Raw genomic sequence first — 6,000 nt, 5'->3', positions numbered from 1 at the left:
TTTGGGAAGTTGAAATCACTCATGACTACTACCCTGTGGCTTCTGCACCTTTCCAAAATCTGTTTCCCAATCTGTTTCTCCACATCTCTGCTGCTATTGGGGGGCCTATAGTAAACACCCAACAAGGTGACTGCTCCTTTCCTATTTCTGACTTCAGCCCATACTACCTCCAAAGGCAGATCCCCCTCGAACTGCCTTTCTGCAGCCATTATACCATTTCTAATTAGCAACGCCACCCCCCCTCCTTTTTTACCACCCTCCCTAATCTTACTGAAAATCTACTGGGTTTCTACAGATCTACTGGGTTTCTCCAGCAACTTTTGTTTTTGTTTTAAAAGTTAACAGGACCTGTCTTTACATGTGCTCTCAGTCCTTAACACACCAATGCCTATCACACTGAACATATTCAACCAACTATTAGCAATACTAACTAAGCCATCAGGAGGGAACACCACATTGAGTTCTTCTTTACCACAACATCCTTTTTTTGACAATTGTCATTGATTTGTTTTTATTGATAGCAATACCACTATTTTCCACCACATTGCCAGTCTCACCCCATGCTACCAACTGCTGTGTGATAAGTTGATTAACTCGATAGTGTGGGTTGAGTGAGGTTGCTGTGCCATATCACCGTGACAAGCCTGTCCCACCACAGATGGCCTCCCCTGCAGATTAAAGCCACACTTCTTTTGATAGTGGTGGTGGATGGACCAATTTCTATGACTGGGAAGAGATCAAAGTGCGGCATCGACATTACATGAAGGCAGGGTTGTGATCAATTGGTGAGTGACAATAAGAGTAGAGAGTTGAATGAATGGTAAAAGATAGGTTTAGGAGGAATGAGCTTACATTCAAGGGCACCAGTCCAAGTGAAAGATTGAAATTTTGTGTTGAGGCAGGCTTCATTTGAACTGTGCTGGGACCAAGGGCCTGGTGAGTTGAATAAGTAATTCATTAGATGGGGCTTTTAACTAAATGGCCAGGGCCAAGGATGGTCTAAGGGCAAGGAAGTTTAGAAATTTATAAAGAAAGGGCAAGGGAATGGTAATCAATGTGTGATTGAAAGTGCCAAAGAATCTGAACATCAATTTACCAGTAAATTAAATAACTAAAGGATAAGAAGCCAAAATTTAAGACACTTTATCTGAATGCACACAAAATGCATAACAGAATTAATTGATGCCACAAGTAAAACTCATTGATCGTCACTTGATAGTTATGTCAGAAACATGGTTGCAAGGTGACCAAGGCTGGGAACTGACTATTCAGTGATACTGGATATTTCAGAACAATAGGCAGAAAGGAAAAAGTGGTGAGTTATTTCTGTTATTAAAGGATAAGGTCAGCAGAACAATGATAAATGACTTGATTCAGTATATTAAGTTTAGAATTGCTTTACATTGGAATAAAAGAAAATTACAAGTCAAAGAAATCAGAGATCAGTACCCTACAGTCCCTTAACTGTAACCATCATGTCGGACAGATTATAAATCAGGAAACAAGGGACATTTTAAGAAATGTTCTATACTACAAGAATAATGGTGAACTTTAAGCTTATTTTATATTGGATAAAGCAAATTTTAAAATGTAGCTCTTGAATATTAATTGGTAGTCTGTATTTGGGAAGTTTTGTAGAACATGTTATGGAATCCATAAGGGAACTAGCTACTCCAGACCCTCTAATATGTAATGAGACAAGATTAATTATGATCTAATTGTAAAGAACCCTCCAGGGAAGAGTAAGTACAACATGGTAGAATTTCATATTCAGTTTGAGACTGAGAAACTTGGATCTGAGCCCAGTATTTGAAACTTCAATGTAGGAAATGACATAGCTGTGAAGATAGATTTAGCAAAAGTGCACAGGGAAAATAGATTAAATATTAAGATGGTAGATGGCAAGTGAGAAGTATTTTATAATCCTCAGCAAAGATATATTCCATTGAGAAAGAAAGACTATGAGAGGAATTCACTATTTAGAGATAACTAATGAACTTAAGGATGGCATCAAATTGAAAGAAAAGGCATGCAATGTTGGAAAATCGGAAGATTGGGAAAATTTCATCACTGAGGAAACAATGACTTAATGTTATTGTATTTCAAGGAGAGTAAACGAGAAATAAATATAAAAACTGACATGAGAGCTTTTAAAAGTATCTAAAAAGTAAATTAAGCAAACGTGGCCCCTTTGATGATGATTCAGGAGAATTAATAATGGAAAGTAAGGAAATTACAGAATCTTTGATCAAATACTTTGAATCTATCTATATTAAAGAAGATATTGAATCACCCCAATAGAAAACCAAGTGGAAATTAGGAGGTAGGAATATAAAAGAATCATAATCACCCAGCAGAAGGTATTAGGCAAACTAATGGGATGAAAGATAGACAAGTTTCTAGGACCTGATGGCTTGCATCCTGGGGTCTTAAAAGAGGTGGATGGAGAGTAGAAGGCTTAGGTTCTCATCTTCTTGAAACCTCCAGATGGAAAGCTCTCAGCAGACTGGAGAACTGTATATACGGCATCTTTCCCTCAGAAAGAAGAGTAACATAAAACAGGTATCAGTATTTCAATTAACCTAAACATTCATTGACGTAAAAATGCTCAGCTCCACTAGTCGGAAAGTAGTTGCAGAATATCAGCCTCATGGTTTGACTGCATCCACAGGTTATTTAGCACAGACACAAAGCCAGGAACATGTTGGCAGCAGTCTAGGGAGCTAGCCTTGGGCCAATAGGCCAGTATTAAGAGAAATGAAAGTGGGTGGCATAACTGTTACTTTTAGTACAGTTCATAAGCGAGATAATAGGCAGCCTGAAGGCATGCAGGGTTAGTGGTGTCAGGGATTGGAGTGAGTGAAGGAAGATGTTGCAGATATCACTGAGAGTGTTAGAACATAAGCCTTGCTGGGAGGTGGGTATGGCAGCAGAGATAGAGTGGGCATGGGTATCAGATGGTGACTGGCAGAATGGAGAAGATCATCGATCTTCTTCCTACATTGCTGGCCATACATTATAGATTAGATTTTCTACAGTACGGAATCAGAGCATTTGGCCCAACAAGTCCACACCGACCCTTTGGAGACTGACTCGCCCAGACCCATTCCCCTACCCTATATTCACCCCTGACTAATGTGCATAACACTATGGGCAATTTAGCATGGCCAATTCATCTAACCTGCACATCTTTGGACTGTGGGAGGAAATCGGTGCACCAGAAGGAAACCAACGCAGATATGGGGAGAACGTGCAAACTCCACATGGACAGTCACCCGAAGTGGGAATCGAACCCGGGTTCCTGATGCTGTGAGGCAACAGTGCGAGCCACTGAGCCACCATGCTGCCTCCAGGTGCCTGAGATTGCGTTGTTACATATGGCAACCTCAGACCAGATTGGCATGGCTTCCACTGCCAGTACTGGGGAAAGAGGATGTCCTGCATCTCTACCACCCCGTCCACCAAGACTTCCAGGCCCCAGCCTGCAAAACAGGGCACCAATTTCCCCTCCTTTGCTGTTTCTGGGGCAAATTCCACTGCAGAAGTCAGCTTCAGTCTCTCAGTGCTTGTCTGGATGCACAGTTTAGGTGGCAATGCCAGAGATGCTGATCCATTCTGGTATATGCAGTGGCAAATTATTCCCAATGCAGCGTGTGGCAGAATGGGTCTAGAATCAGGTTAGAGGGGTGCAGTAGAGGTTTGGGCAGGTAGGTAATGAAGCGTGTTTGCTAAGAAACCCTCCACGAAACTGACAGAACTGACACGTAGCCACAAAAAAAGGAAGATTCAGACCATTGAATGTATTCAAGGCTGAGATGGATAGATTCATGAACTACATGGGAGTCAAATGTATTAGTAACAGATAGGAAAATAGAGCTGAGGCCAAGTTCAGAATGTGATAATTTTATTGAATGGGAAAGCAAGCTCGAAAATGGTCTGGCCTACTCCCATTCCTATTTCTTACGTTCTCACTTCTTTCAGAGAGAAAAAAAGGTACATCAGCCCAGGTGTGATCTGAATAAAATGTGGCAGGAACTGAGCAGTGCATAGAAGTAAAATAAATAGCTAATCAAGGTTGACCTGCTTAACCCATGCAGACTTGGGGATTTATTAGCCCATAGTGACTCAGTGGTTTATTTTTTTGGTAAACCACTGATCCCCAGATCTGCATATTCAGACTTTCTTGCGTATTTTCATCTTCGAAGCGACAATGCTCCTGCAAGTTTCAAACAAAATAACTTTTACATAAAGACTCAGGAAGGACTTACCGCAGCAATTGAAACTTTTGATCATTCAGTATCCTTGCAGCTTGCAAAATATGCTTTGGGGTTTTGATGTCATGACCTGTGGGCACAGTTCTGTTCCCTTTATCTATCTGGGGCTTGGAGAAAAGGTGAAAGTTGGGCTTCAGTCTCAGTTTACTTTGCTAGTTGCATTTCCAAAGGTGAGAAAGATTGTTGGTTTAAGCCCCACTCATAGAATCATAGAATCCCTATAGTGTGGAAACAGGCCATTCAGTCCAACAAGTCCACGCCGACCCTCCAAAGGGTAACCCACTCAAACCCATTCCTCTACCCTATTACTCTACAGTTACTCCAGACTAATGCATCTAACCTACACATCCCTGAACACTATGGACAATTTAGTATGGCCAATTCACCTAACCTGCACATTTTTGGATTGTAGGAGGAAACCGGAGCACCCGGAGGAAACCCTCATGGACGTGGAGAGAATGCACAAACTCCACACAGACAGTTGCCAGAGGCTGGAATCAAATCTGGGTCCCTGGCACTGGTTAAATTCAGATAAATAGGCTGGGATTAGAGTCAGATGTAAAGAACTGAACAATCTAGACATATTGATCAAGGTATAATCAGTGAGGAACTGTAGAGGCAATGGAGTTGCTTGCACTTGTGAATATGCCCAGATTGAGTTTTCACTGACATAATACATATATCAGAATTTGCACTTGTACGGTTGCTGACAGAATAAATTAAGTGAACCCTCCTCTATCTACAAGCCAGTTAAATTCCTTGAAATACATTCCCGATATTTTAGCGCTTAATGTGGGAGTGCTGCACTATCAGACAGCTGCTCGAATTGCAGTCTATCTGTTTAGGTTGTGTTTCCAAGCTGGTAGGAAAGCTCACTGGTTTTCTGATATTTGCTATCTACCAAACAGGAAGAAAGAGACGTGGCTTAATATTTAACACACAGGTTGACCCTTTCAATCGCAGCTTTTTGGGCTACGTAGGCAGATGCTTTTTTTTAAGCTAACAAATTTGGTTCACAACTATGTTGCATAATATTCGGAATCAGGAGGTGAGTCACCCGCTGCAGGACTCCTAGCCTCTGACCCACTCTATAGCCACTGTATTTATACGGCTAGTCCAGTTCAGCTTCTGGTCAATGGTAATCCTCAGGATCCCAGTTGAGCGGAATTCAACAATAGTAATACCATTGAGTGTCCAGGGGTGATAGTTGGATTCTTTCCTGTTGGAGATGGTTATTTGGATTGGCACTTGTGTGGCACAAATGTTACTTGCCACCTATCAACTCAGGCTTAGATTTGGGGCAAGGCTTGCTGCATTTGGGCAGGGATTGCTTCAGACCTGAGGAATCCCAAATGGTACAATCGCTAGTGAATACCCCCACCCCTGACACTATGATGGAGTGTTCATGTTGTTCAGCTGTCTCTAGGTAGTGTACAAGGATGTGTCAGTAGAAGTCACTCTTAAGTATAGTCTGAGGCTTGACTCAACTGTCTCAGATGTAATGTAACTAGCTATTGAGTACCATGTAATAAACCTATTTTGTTTACCAAGACTGAATCGATCTTTAACCAAAGATTTCTGTGGGCATCCTTTTCCATTTGACTTAGTCAGTGACTTAGACTAATAGCAAGAAGAGGGAATAGTGGCAATGGATCCTCCCAAAGTGTCCCAGATGGTCCATGTGGACACAGCCACAAGGTACAGCTTGATGTCAGTCCTGGTATCT

The 6,000-nt window shown here is 41.6% G+C and overlaps 2 long non-coding RNA genes across 2 annotated transcripts in view; both read right to left on the bottom strand.

Annotated features, from left to right (window-relative positions):
• LOC122539810 overlaps positions 1-3,062 on the bottom strand; it is a 23,408-nt gene extending 20,346 nt beyond the window's left edge. Inside the window, exon 1 of the long non-coding RNA XR_006309193.1 lies at positions 2,407-3,062. This is a non-coding gene — a long non-coding RNA (uncharacterized LOC122539810). The remainder of the gene's footprint in view (positions 1-2,406) is intronic.
• LOC122539808 overlaps positions 1-6,000 on the bottom strand; it is a 51,811-nt gene that overhangs the window by 23,621 nt on the left and 22,190 nt on the right. The gene's annotated exons all lie outside the window — the stretch shown is intronic.

This window comes from Chiloscyllium plagiosum, chromosome 33, assembly GCF_004010195.1.
Source record: "Chiloscyllium plagiosum isolate BGI_BamShark_2017 chromosome 33, ASM401019v2, whole genome shotgun sequence".
Classification (NCBI taxonomy): Eukaryota; Metazoa; Chordata; class Chondrichthyes; order Orectolobiformes; family Hemiscylliidae; genus Chiloscyllium; species Chiloscyllium plagiosum.
This window is presented reverse-complemented; position numbering and strand designations above follow the sequence as displayed.